The sequence below is a fragment of the Halichoerus grypus genome, chromosome 6, assembly GCF_964656455.1.
Source record: "Halichoerus grypus chromosome 6, mHalGry1.hap1.1, whole genome shotgun sequence".
NCBI lineage: Eukaryota > Metazoa > Chordata > Mammalia > Carnivora > Phocidae > Halichoerus > Halichoerus grypus.
This window is the reverse complement of record NC_135717.1, coordinates 49,929,726-49,942,805: the sequence shown is the minus strand read 5'-3', so window position 1 is coordinate 49,942,805 and position 13,080 is coordinate 49,929,726.

The following is a 13,080-nucleotide window of genomic DNA, read 5'->3' as shown; positions in this document are numbered from 1 at the left end:
ATTGGAATATTTTTCACCACTAAAAAGAAATGATCTATGAAGCCATGAAAAGACATGGAGCTTAAGTGCATATTAGTAAGTAAAAGAAACCAGTCTGAGAAGGCTACATACTGTGTGATTCCAACCATATGACATTATACAAAAAGCATGACTATAGAGACAGTAAAATGATCAGTGGTTGCTAAGTGTTGTTGGGGGTGGAAGATGAACAGGCAAAGCAAAGAGGATTTTTAGGGCAGTGAAATTATTCTGCATGATTATATAAGGGTAGATATGTCGTTATACATTTATCCAAACCCAGAGAACATCAAGAGTGAACCCTAAGGTAAACTATGGACTTTGAGTGATTATGATGTATCAATTTAGGTTCGTCTCTGGTAAAAAATGTGCCACTCTGGTGAGGGATGTTGATAATGGGGGAAGCTATGCATGTGTGGGGTCAGGGGTATGTGGGAAATCTCTATGCCTTCCCCTCAATTGTGCTGTAAACCTACAACTGTTCTAAAAAATAATAACTTCTAAAAAAAAAATCACCACAGAACAAGAGAAAAGATAGAGGAAGGCACTCTCCTTGTTGAAGCATTTCCATACCAACGATACAGTCAGAGAGTGGACTGAATCTATTATAAAGAAATCCGATCTTCACCTTTCTTATGCAATGATATCTCATAAAAACAGAAAGTCGGGAGGGTGACAATTTTGTTGTTATTTTAAAAACAGTTCCAAAATGATCTTACTTTGTTTCCTGCCTGCTGGAGAAGGCAGAGTGGAATGCAGCTTTGGAAACCACGAAGGGCAGGGGGTCACAGGGACACATATTACTCCTTACCAGGCAACAGGGTTAACTGCCACTAGTATTCTTTTGCATGATCAGGTGAATTCAAATACTTTAGGCTGATGATAAATACAGAAGGACCCTCACTGATACTAAGAAGGAGATAATGAAACCAACTACTTGGTAGTTGTTATATTTTCTCTTGCCACAAAGCATTAGATGGGGCTACTGTAATGAATGTTGCTGCTTCCTTAAGAGATAGGGCTCTGCATTCATGGAGGCTTCAGAACCCTGTGACTGGGGCACTAAGAGAGCAGGCTCTGAGGCTCTATTTGTCTGGGACTTGATGTCAGTATTCCCAGAGCTGACAGTCATTATTCTGATGAGAATCAACTAGTCATGAGAGGAAATCTAGCTAGAAGTCACCAAACATGTCCTCCCAGAATCACCATTGCTCCTTTCTTCTTCTGGAGAAGAAGACCACCCCAAAATATCACCTCCTCTGTGAAGCCTTCCCCAATTTCTCCAGGCAAAAGTCTTCTCTCTCTCCTACACCACCATAGCTATAGTAAATAACTGATACATCACATGGATTTTAATAAGATATCCACTTACATTATATATTCCTAATTAAATATACAAAACTCCTCAGAGCATAAACTTAAGAATAGCCTCTTCAGATATTGTCTTTCTACTGGTGACTACGTCTGACCAGCTGTAGGCACTCAATACATATGAATACTGGTATAATTTTCTTACTTGTATCTAACTTCATAGCTTACAGTTAGGAATATCAAGCTTTTCGTTGGTAACATGGAGCAAAATTATCTTTCCTACTTCACTGAGTTGTGGTACAAATGGAGTGAAATGTCTATTCATGACAGACTTTATATAAAATATTAATTCAAAAGTCACTCTGTCTTTAAGAATTACTAACTTATGCAAAGTGTTGTGTATGACATAATAGTAACAGCAAACACCTCTATAGTGCTTACCATGTACCTGGCTCTGTTCTCAGCACTTTCATGTTTTGACCAACTTAATCCTTACCCCAGCTTGGAGGCAGTTTCTCTCATTATCACGTCCGCTGTGTACTTTAGAAAACTATCACAAAGCGTTCAAGTCACCTGCCCAAGCCGGTAGAATTAGGCAGCAGAGTTAGAATCAAACCAGGCCTCCAGTGTTCGACGCTAAGTGCTTACCTACCACAGTGGACCATCTTTTTGGGAGCCTAACAGGATGGCGGGGAGGTGGCCATGCCTCCCAGCAGTAACACTAGCAAAGCTACCAGCCCTTCATGTCATCACCACTGAACGGGGTTCCCGAGGGACCATCCAAATCCAATGGACTCTACACTTCCCTCCCTGGAGAAGCATTCTTTTTATCAGCACATAAAGGACAATTCAGATAAATATCATAAGGACACGTCTGAGAGAGAATAGACTGTCACAGGCTTCCGGGGCGGGTGTGGCCTCATCTGAACACTGCGAGTCACAGGGAGTAAAAGGAGCGGAGGTGAGTCAGTGTCTCCTTGAAGAATCTGTGGTGCCTGTAGGTGGCACCAGGAAGCTTGAGTTTTGTTTGTGTTTCCGCAGCAAGTTGAATAGATTTTTAAATTGCGGTTTGTTTTGTGGAAAAGATGTATAATCATAGAATACTAATGCTGGCAATGACCTTAGCTTCGAGTTGAACAGCTTCATCATATAGTCCATGCCTGGAGGGACAATGTATGTTTTTATGTTTGTTTAGGTTTTTGTTTTTACAATAACAGCATGTGGTAGAAATTTACACTATCTCTGGGATTCACCATTTTGAAAACTTTGCGGCATGGAAATTAACTGCAACAATACTTCATGTGCCCCCACTGAAATGGCCATGTGACGTATGTTCACTGAATTTGACGATTTTAATCAAATAATTATAAATACTGGGAGTGGATACAGGGAATCACAGGTCACAGATCCCAGTGAAGTGAATAGGAGTTAGGGTAGGAAGAGATATGAGGGAGATTTGGCTTTGGAGGGGCTAATTTTTACCCTGGATATATTGCTATGTTTCTATCTTTATGATTTCCCTTTGAGATAATGTGGGATTTAGGGATAAAAATATCCTATGCCATATGTGAGAGACATGTTGTACTTTAGAAATCTCAAATGATATAGGTTTGCCTGTCAAATGAATGATATAAGGACTTCTAATTGGCACAAGAAAGCAGTCTTCCCCTTAAATCTTCTCCTCTGGCTTGAGCACATATGCTCAGAACTAGTCACATGTGTCTTATGCCTTTCTCTGCCTTCGCAATTTTAGAGACTCTGAGTTTTCTGCTTGGATGGTACACAGTTCTCTGTTCCTTATCAGTTTGGCAGCTGAGCCCAGCTGCCTTCCCCTTAAAGCAAAACCAGAGCTGCTCTGCCCTCATCCCTCTCTTCATGGAAGCTTAATCAACTAAAGCTGATCAGGAGCTTCTTACAGTGACATCAGGGGCTTACGTCGTAATCAATGATAAAGCAAAGTAATAAAAATGGAGATGATTTTCTGCAGAGCTAACAAAAAGAGAAGGAATTTCTAAAGATGATGGCAAGTCTCCCCTGTGTCAGAGCTAAATGAGGCAGTGATCAGAAGGGGATTTCAAAAGTCATTGCTTGAGTTCATAATATTGGCTACTTGTAAATGGACAAAGACAGTCCTAGAATGGAAATCTAAAATATTTACCTGGTTTTAGTTAATAGACAATACTTCTCTAAAGGGGAAACCTCCTTGAAAGAGATTGCTTTATAATCCACAGAAAGGAATGTTTAAAAAGAGCATTTAGACATGATGTTTTTGAAATCAAACTAAGCTTCATCTCAGAATCATGAAGAAGTTCCCACCAACATGGCCACAAAGGCAATGGAGAGGTCACCTCCTGGCGTTCAAAGAGCAGAAATATTAGCACCATGTGACCTTAGAGTTTGTCTTATCCGATATTCTATAGTTCACAGTGGTAAAGTAACTTGCCCAAGGTCATAATTTAGGTAATGACAAAATAAGAAGAGTGTCATTTCAGGACTGCAGTCCTGGGTGTTTGACCAATACACTTCTGCCTCTTGGTCAAACTCAGAATCCAAAGCCAAGATATAATTTTTCAAACAAATTATGATTTACTCAATGAATGTGTGTAAACTGTATTTTATGCCATTTTAGAAGGAGGATGTGTCTGGAGGTGTCCTCTCCAGATACCCCTGGAAATTTTGTCTGGTGTCCCAGAATCACCAGGACTTGCTTTTAGGATGTTTTCATGTTTTCTGACCCTTTCAGAGACACCAGGACATGGATTTAATTCCCCAAGGTGAATGGTAAAAACCCCAGACACGAACATTTATAACATTGCCCAGAAAATGTCAAATGCACATACCATAGAGGCATGCAGAGTTCATCAATTCAACAAAAAATTGCCATAAATCAGTATAACTTAAATGGCGATTTACTCAGTAGGACCTCTACATCACATAGAATGTGGACTTTGGCCAGAAAGTGGAGCCTTTGGAACAATTCACATGCATTGAGAATAAGACTTGGAATTGATGTGGTCTGTTATATTTTCAAAGTCTCTCAAAATCATGCATTATTTAGATTCAGGCTGAGTTTGGGAGCTGACACCCCATGCTGAGCACTCTGGGGAAGAATGAAAGCCAAAAATAATACACACCAGAGTTATGGGAGGTCCTGGCATCCCAGCCCTATCTAGACCTCAGACTGCACAGGAGTTTTTGCCCAGCCCTGACTGGGATCTTGATTAATTTATTTAGTCCCCACATACCATTTGAACTCTGATATGTGACGACTACTATGCTTGATGCTGGGATTCAGTGGTGAAAGCACAACGAATAAGGTCACAGACAAGGTCTTTGACCTCATGATGCTTATGTTCTAGATGGGAAGGGCAGGTAATAAGCACTTAAACACCTAAATGAGATCATTTCAGATAGTGAGGAGGGATGCAAACAAGAAATCTGAGTAATGGGGTAGAGTGAGATTGACGGAAATGGGTGAGAGCAGCCACTTTCCTTTAGACAGTGTAGCGGGGGAAAGCCACTCTGAGACAACATTTAATGTGGAACCTGAGTGATGAGAAAGCCAGCTAGAGGAAGATCAAGAGAAGAGAGTCCCCAGTGGGTGTCTTAGGAAGAGAAGGAGCTTGGAATGTTCCAGGTCAGGAAGAAGGTGGCCACTGTGACTGCTGCAGAGAATGAAGGTATAATGAACATTGGCTAGTTTCCACAGTCCTTTTCTCAATGGTTAGACAATTTCTCACCCAAGACATTCTGGTGGGAAGCAGAATTTGCTTCTTGCATGGAAACTAAGAACCTGAATTTCTTGCTTCTGTAGTTTTTCTACACCAATGCTAAAGAAGGTAGTAAAGGCCATGAGCATGTGTCTCAGGTCAGACCAATTGGCCATACCTTATATTTGGAGCTAGAAATGTATGACAAGATCTAGTAGTGACAGGGGTACCAGCAGAGGCCTCTAAAGTCTAAGATAGCACCCACAGAGCAAGCTCATGGAAGGCAGCAGCTATGTCCCATGAGAATGGACCTGGATATTTCTGTCTTAAAGTCCCTCTGCTCTTTCCAATTTTCATTGCCTGGTTCTCTAGAGTTCCCAGTAAATCTATGGACATCTTAATGGCCTTCCACACATTTTTTTAAAGATTTATTTATTTATTTGACACAGAGAGAGAGAGAGAGAGTGTGCACAGCAGAGGGAGAGAGAGAAGCAGACTCCCTGCTGAGTGGAGAGCCCAACGCAGGGCTCAATCCCAGGACCCTGAGATAATGACCTAAGCTGAAGGTAAATGCTTAACTGACTGAGCCACCCAGGCACCCCACAAGTTTTATTTTATGCTTGAATCATTGAGCTGGCTTGGTTACTAGCAAATAAAACCCTTTTCAGATTGACATAGAAATTGGTTCCAGGAATGGTTGCACATAACATCATGGAGGAGAGTGGAAATTGTTTTCTGCCTTGGTTGGATGGAAGGCAATAAAAATCAGGTAGTATTAGGGAATCTGACCTTAGCACTTCAAGGCAAGCAGTGGTGCAGAAACTAATTTAATATCACCTGTAGTTGTCAGAAATGAAGTGACATCAAAGGCAGAAATTTGGGGAACTGAGTGGACTCTCCCAGGAAGGGGGGGCTGAATTCAAAGACTATGGATATGAGTGGTTGTTTCTTCTTCTTCTTCTTTTTTTTTGAGAGAGAGAAACAGTGAGAGAGAGCATGCACTAGAGTGGTGGGAGGGGCAGAGGGAGAGGGAGAGAGAGAATCTTAAGCAGGCTCCACTCCCAGTACAGAGCCCAATGCGGGGCTCAATCTCACAACCCTGAGTTTATTACCTGAGTGGAAACCAAGAGTTGGATGCTTAACCAACTGAGCCCCCCAGGTGCCCCATGTGTGGTTGTTTCTAACAATGCTGGGAAGCTAAAGAAAAAGGACCACCAATCTGAAGTTTCTATATCTTCCAAACAAGTTATAGACTGATTCTCTGTGTCTATGCTAAAAGGGATTTTTATGACCGTGTTAAGAAGAATCTCTCTCATTCTTGCCACATGGAGGCTGAAATATCTTTTTTCTTATTGCACCAGAAAGCGGATCTAATGGGCTCCATGATTATAAGCTCACTTAAATTTATGGTTTCACAAGGTCTCCTATGAGAATTTTAGGACATTTACTGGGAAAGTATAGATGACCTTGAGTATTGGAATGATATCTTAAGGAAAGCTTGAGGAGATTCAGAGTTCTTTGAACTATTCTTGTCCCCACTCTTGGCAGCACCCAAATACTCCTTAATTCTCTTTGTGAAATGAGCAGCCTCCTTCTATTATCTGGAGTGATTTACCAACCTTCCAAAGACGTTATTCAAGGTCACCTGCAAGGGGAAGCCAATTGTCCTCGTGCCCCAGTGGCAACCAGTTCCCATTGTTTCAAAACTATTGATGAGAACCAAATCCCAGTGTGCCCCAGGACTGGTGCAAATGCAAACTTCACCTTGGGAGGACAAAGCTCACAATTCCCCCAGAGTAATAAAATTTTATTTATTTATTTTTTATTTTTAAAGAATACCTGAGCAATATACATGGAAATAGACTCAAGCAAAGAGGGTGGAATAGTATTTTGGATCAGAGTGAATTTACCAATATAGATTCATTGATCAAGGATTTTTTTTTTTTTAAAGATTTTATTTATTTATTTGACAGAGAGAGACACAGCGAGAGAGGGAACGCAAGCAGGGGGAGTGGAAGAGGGAGAAGCAGGCTCCCCGCAGAGCAGGGAGCCTGATGTGGGACTCGATCCCAGGACCCCGGGATCATGACCTGAGCCGAAGGCAGTCGCTTAACCGACTGAGCCACCCAGGCGCCCTGATCAAGGATTTTTGACTGAGGGTGCTAACTGGGATAGACAGAGCTGATTCTACATTTTCACAGGGTTAGTTAATCGAATCCTAGATATAATTGTGACTGTATTTCTGAAGGGCCCCTAATACACAGCACCAGATTCCCTGCCTAATTGAAGAATAATCCTAGAAAGGATTTACAAAGAGTAAAGATGGAGGCAAATATCACCTATTTAGTTGGGTGGCCTACTGATAGAGACCCCTAGGAAAATACAGTTTTAGGTCTGTTAGCCAGGTATGCTTGCTAACAGTGAGCCCCAGACTTGGGAAACTATTTCATAGAATCATAAGAGTGCTGGATCAGCAAAACCTCCACAAATTTCCTTCTGTCCAATTTTCTCCATTGGCTAGTAATTAACCATTTAAACCTGTAACTCTACTCATTTTCACTATGGTGCACACAATCTAGCCACATAAACTAACTTAAGTATAGCAAATCTTTTTTCTCATTCCAAATGCTTCAAAGGCTTATAAAATGTTTACTTTCCCAATATGGAGCTGTTGCCTAACCAGACATACCAAGAGCAGGCTGGTGGGGCCAGTCAGCCTGGTTTCAAACAATAAGAAGATGCTTTAAGAAAATGAAGAACTATACTAATACTTACTAAAAGCTGGTCTAATTTTTATTACCATTCATCAGTAATCCTAAAATGCCAGTGATAAAATATTCCTTTCTGATAAAACCTTTTGTTGGTTTAAGTTTGAAACAATTGCTGCCATTAAATTTTAACAATGAATAAGCTTTAAATTTACACACTTTTACCTACCCTTTAATAAACATTGTGTTTTTATCCGGAAAGTAATTCTGAGCACCCCCATAAATAGTCAGCCCCTGACATATGCAGACTTCTCTATATACATTTGTTCAAAAGCCAGTGTATAAATGTTTAGAATTGTTCAAGTTTGTTTCAAGTGCAACTTGTATCCCCAGCCCTTGCTGTATTACATATCCCTGCATTTAAACCATAGATTCAAATAAACATCATGGCACAAGTGATTGCAAAGGCAAAGAAACTAACTTTAGTCTCTTTGATTCTGCCTGTGCAAACACTGAAGTTTTCATTTGCGTTTACTCTTTGCAAGAATGAAACAGAATGCTAACTGTGAGATGTAGTACTTTTGTGTAGTTGGTCTAAATTTCAGTTCATACATGAAGCATTTTGCTGAACTTCAATAATATCTTTAAAACACAAATTTATTCTTCCTTTTGACTTATTTTACAACTAAAGAACAAGCAAAAATAATTATATCATTACATGGTTATTATGGGAAATAATTTTATCATACAGAGGAGGGGTTAGTAAAAAATTCACTCTCGGGGTGCCTTGGTGGCTCAGTCAGTTAAACATCTGACTCTTGATATTGGCTCAGGTCTTGATCTCAGGGTTGTGAGATAGAGCCCCACATCTGGCTCCACACTTAGCAGGAAGTCTACTGGACATTCTCTCTCTCCTTCTCCCTCTGGCCCTCCCCCCTGTTCATGCTCTCTCTATTTCTCTCTCTAAAGTAAATAAATAAATCTTTAAAAATTCATTCTGGGTACCAAATACCTATTAGCCATAATCATATCTCCTTAGCGAAAACTAAGGTAGTAAACTGAGGTGGACTTCATTTTTACATCCTGACACTGAAGAAAGGGTACAAACCTGCTAACAATGCATGTAGCTGGCCTTTCTTGCTAGCCCCCAAATTTTGACTAAAGCCTGCAAGACTATCTTGTTCTTTATCCACTTTTTGACTTAGGACACCTGCCTTTTGGCTCTAATCTGTGACCTGTGCTTTGTAGAGCTCCAAGAGCCTTTGCTTGATTCTCTCCTTGTGCAGAAATAAGCACTGGGGTGCCTGGGGGTGGCTCAGTTGGTTCTGTGACCTGTGCTTTGTAGAGGTCCAAGAGCCTTTGCTTGATTCTCTCCTTGTGCAGAAATAAGCACTGGGGTGCCTGGGGGTGGCTCAGTTGGTTCTGTGACCTGTGCTTTGTAGAGGTCCAAGAGCCTTTGCTTGATTCTCTTCTTGTGCAGAAATAAGCACTGGGGTGCCTGGGGGTGGCTCAGTTGGTTAAGCGTCTGCCTCCAGCTCAGGTCATGATCTTGGGGTCCTGGGATCGAGTCCTGCATTGGGTTTCCTGTTCGGTGGGGAGTCTGCTTCTCTGCCTCCCTCTGACCCTCCCCCCTGCTTGTGTTCTCGCTCTCTCTCAGATGAATAAATTTTAAAAACTTAAAAACAAAAAAAGAAAGAAGCACTTACTTGTAGAGTCAAGTGCAGTCAGCCCCTGAGGTCAAAATACCCATGGCTGATTTAAAGCCTCTTACTCAAACTAAAACAATTTAAAGCCAAGTTCACAACTATAAAAAGCTGCCCAGATCAATCAACACAGGCTCATTAAGGTACCCTGCCCACACCCAAAGCACAAGCAAGGCCCAACATCACAGACCCTGGCTCCACCAAAACTGTACCCAGTTTGTGAACCCAAATTCCATTCTCTTAAAAAAAAAAAAAAAGTCTCAGTGAAGACACTATGTCAGAAATCTTCTGGAATATGATATGAGAAATAATCAAAACAACCACAAAGAGAAGAGTGCTAGAATGGATTTATGGTGGCCTATCCCAACACACACCTGAGACCAATCTGTGGTCCCTGAGAGAACCCAAAAGATGGAACCACTCCAAAGTCTTGAGAAAATACTTGTGGGGATTGAGGGTAGTGAGCCAGCTCTTTGGGAAGAAACATATGACTATTTGGTAGCTCAGATCTGTAGCAGAGTGGAAGAGTTTGCTGATGAAGTGGGCCCCCTGACTTTCGGAGGAGACCGTAAGATCTTGAGGGGGTGGAGGCTGACAACAAGCACTATACCAGCAGAAGCAAGGGGTGGTGGCGACCATGAGAGGCAGCAGCCCAGCACTTCCCCATCTGTGAATGCCTGCTCATGAGATCACAGGATCAGATAGATGTATAACCCCAAGACATATAATGGGAAAATTCCACATTGGCCAAAGAACAGCCTGATTGAAGAGACCTCATTGGAGTCACAACTTCTCTCTTAATTCCCTGAAGTGAGTCACTTTATAAACCCAGAATCAAAGAAGAGGGTGTAGCAACTTTGAGTAAGAGCTCTGTAACATCTGAGTGATATCTAGGATACGTGGATCCTGGGATGAGGGAAATATCCCTGCAGAGCTTTCAGTGTGTCTCTGGGGATCCTGCCTACTATTACCATCTACACGCTAGGGTGAGACTCAAGGGAATCATTTGATCAATACAGTTTGGGGCGGAGTCAACTGCACAAGATGGTCCAGGGTATCTCAAACCCTTACCGTGCTTATTTCCTGAGTTTCTAAGTGTGGTTGGAAGGGCTACCCTCAGTGATAGCTTTTTGATCTCTTCAGCAAGGAGTTCTGATAGGAAGAGACAGATAAACACAAAACAATCCCTGTTGCTGAGGAAACTCTGAGGGTTGTGTCCTCACCAAGGTCTTGATAGAGGCAGGGTAGCTAACACTATACCAGCTGCACTTTCTTTTTTCTTTCTTTCTTTCTTTGAGAGAGAGAGAGCAGGGGAGGGCAGAGGGAGAGGGAGAATCTTGAGCCAGCTCCATGCCCACCATGGAGCCCCACTCAGGGCTTGACCTCACAACCCTGAGATCATGACCTGAGCTGGAATCAAGAGCTGGGCACTTTAACCAACTGAGCTACCCAGGCGCCCTCCCCACCAACTGTATTTGATTCTGGTTTGATTAGTGCATATAATAAAATGACATAGAGTTATGGTTCATTTATTTGGGTCATTATTATAATCCTAGGTTCTTTTCCAGATATATCTCTTGTTACGATAAATCAAGAAGAGCCCTGGAATTTAGGATGCATTCCTCATGTCAGTTCAGGTCCGTCTTTGCTGCCAAATGATCTACTAAATCTTAATTTTCAGAATTTTTTTTTTTTAATTTCTTGATTGCAGACAAAAACTCCCTTCCAATGTACCCAGTTATCAGGTTATTTTTTTCTCATCTTGTTCAAAGGCATTACCTCCTGCCTATGCCTTAGATGCTGTCATTTTGCAGCACTGAATTCTAAATCCACTTCTCTTCTAACTCAATGCACTCCCTTTGGGTATCTTTATCCATTCCTCTGGATTCAATTTCTATCTGACTTTCATGAATTCCAAGTCTATAACTGCCGTCCAAGTATCTCCCATGAACACTAGTTTCCATATACCTGATGGACTTCCATTTAACTCCACTACAGACAGATCAACCTCATCATATTCAAAATGAAACCTGTAATCTTCCACTCCAAACCTTCCTTATCTCAGTAAACAATACCCATATTCACACCAGAACAATCCCTTCAGCCAGAATACAGAAAAGCATGGCTGCCTGTCCAGGATCCGGAAGCCCAGGGGTCTGGTGCCACTTTGCCTATGAATTTCGGCACAAGATCTTGTGCAAGTCATTAACATTCTGGAACCTAGACTCTATCACTTATAAAATGGGATATTTCTTTTTTTTTTTTTTTTTTAAAGATTTTATTTATTTGAGAGAGAGAGACACAGTGAGAGAGGGAACACAACCAGGGGGAGTGGGAGAGGGAGAAGCAGGCTTCCCGCGGAGCAGGGAGCCCGATGCGGGGCTCGATCCTAGGACCCTGGGATCATGACCTGAGCTGAAGGCAGACGCTTAACGACTGAGCCACCCAGGTGCCCTAAAATGGGATATTTCTAATTGGAAGGCCTAGGTTTCAGACCGGGTGTTACCACTTAACTAACTGTGAGACTTTGATCAGGAAGACTTTGATTGTGACTGACAACTCAGAGCTGATGGCCATTCAGGCCGGAAGGACAGCATCCTTGGGTCTCAACTTGCTCAGCCCCACAGTGAAGCTTTGTTTGGACCCGGTTTAATTCAGCACCAGTGCCCTGGAAAATGATGAGAGGCATTTTTGAAAGTTAAATGTGCAAGGGGAGAGCTTCCTGAGCAGGGTAACCCCTTCATCTACTTCCTTCCTCCTTTTAAAGGCTTTCAAAGAGTGTAGCGATTTAGCAATTCCTTTTTTTTTTTTTTAAACTTAGAGTCTTTTCAGTTCCAGCACATCTAACTCTTGTCTCATTATAATTTCACATATTTCTATGAAAGAAACCTGACAGTGACAGAACATTTGAGGGAAGAATGGAAGGAGGGTGGGCATGTGGGGGAGTGAAGAAGCAGAGAAAGGAGAGGAAAAGAAATGTGCCCATGGCTGAGAGTCCTCAGTGGGCTCCTTTGGGTGCTGCTTTCAGAGAGGCTGGCATCTCAGCCATATGGTTACACAGTCTCTTGGCATTATCTTCAGCAGGCATCCGGAGCATTAATAGAAATGGGATGAAATCATCTCAGCTTAAATAACAGAGAAGTAGCCCAATTTCACCCTAAATCCACAAAACACTTAGATCCTTTACAGGGAGCTTTAGCTGATGCTGAACATCTGTATCTCCACCTATGTTCACTGCAATCCACGATGTATGTTCTTGCTAGAGGCACCAAGTTCATACTAATTCATTCGTTCATTTATTTCTGACTTCATTCCAAAGAGTAAATTGAAGGGTGCTATTAATGGACTGGGTGTCTGTGTCTCCCCCCAACCCCAATCATAGGTTGAAACCTAACCCCCAAAGCGACGGCATTCGGAGGTCTGGCCTTTGGGAGGTGATTAGGTCATGAGAGTGGAGCCCTCACAAACGGGACTAGTGTCCTTATAAGAAGAGGCCAGAAAGTAGCTCTCTCTTTTCATAGTCTGAGGATATGATAAGACATCAGCAGTCTGTGAGGGGAAGAGGATTCTCACCAGAACCCGACAACGCTGGTACCTGGATCACAGACTTCTGCCTCCAGAACTGTGAGA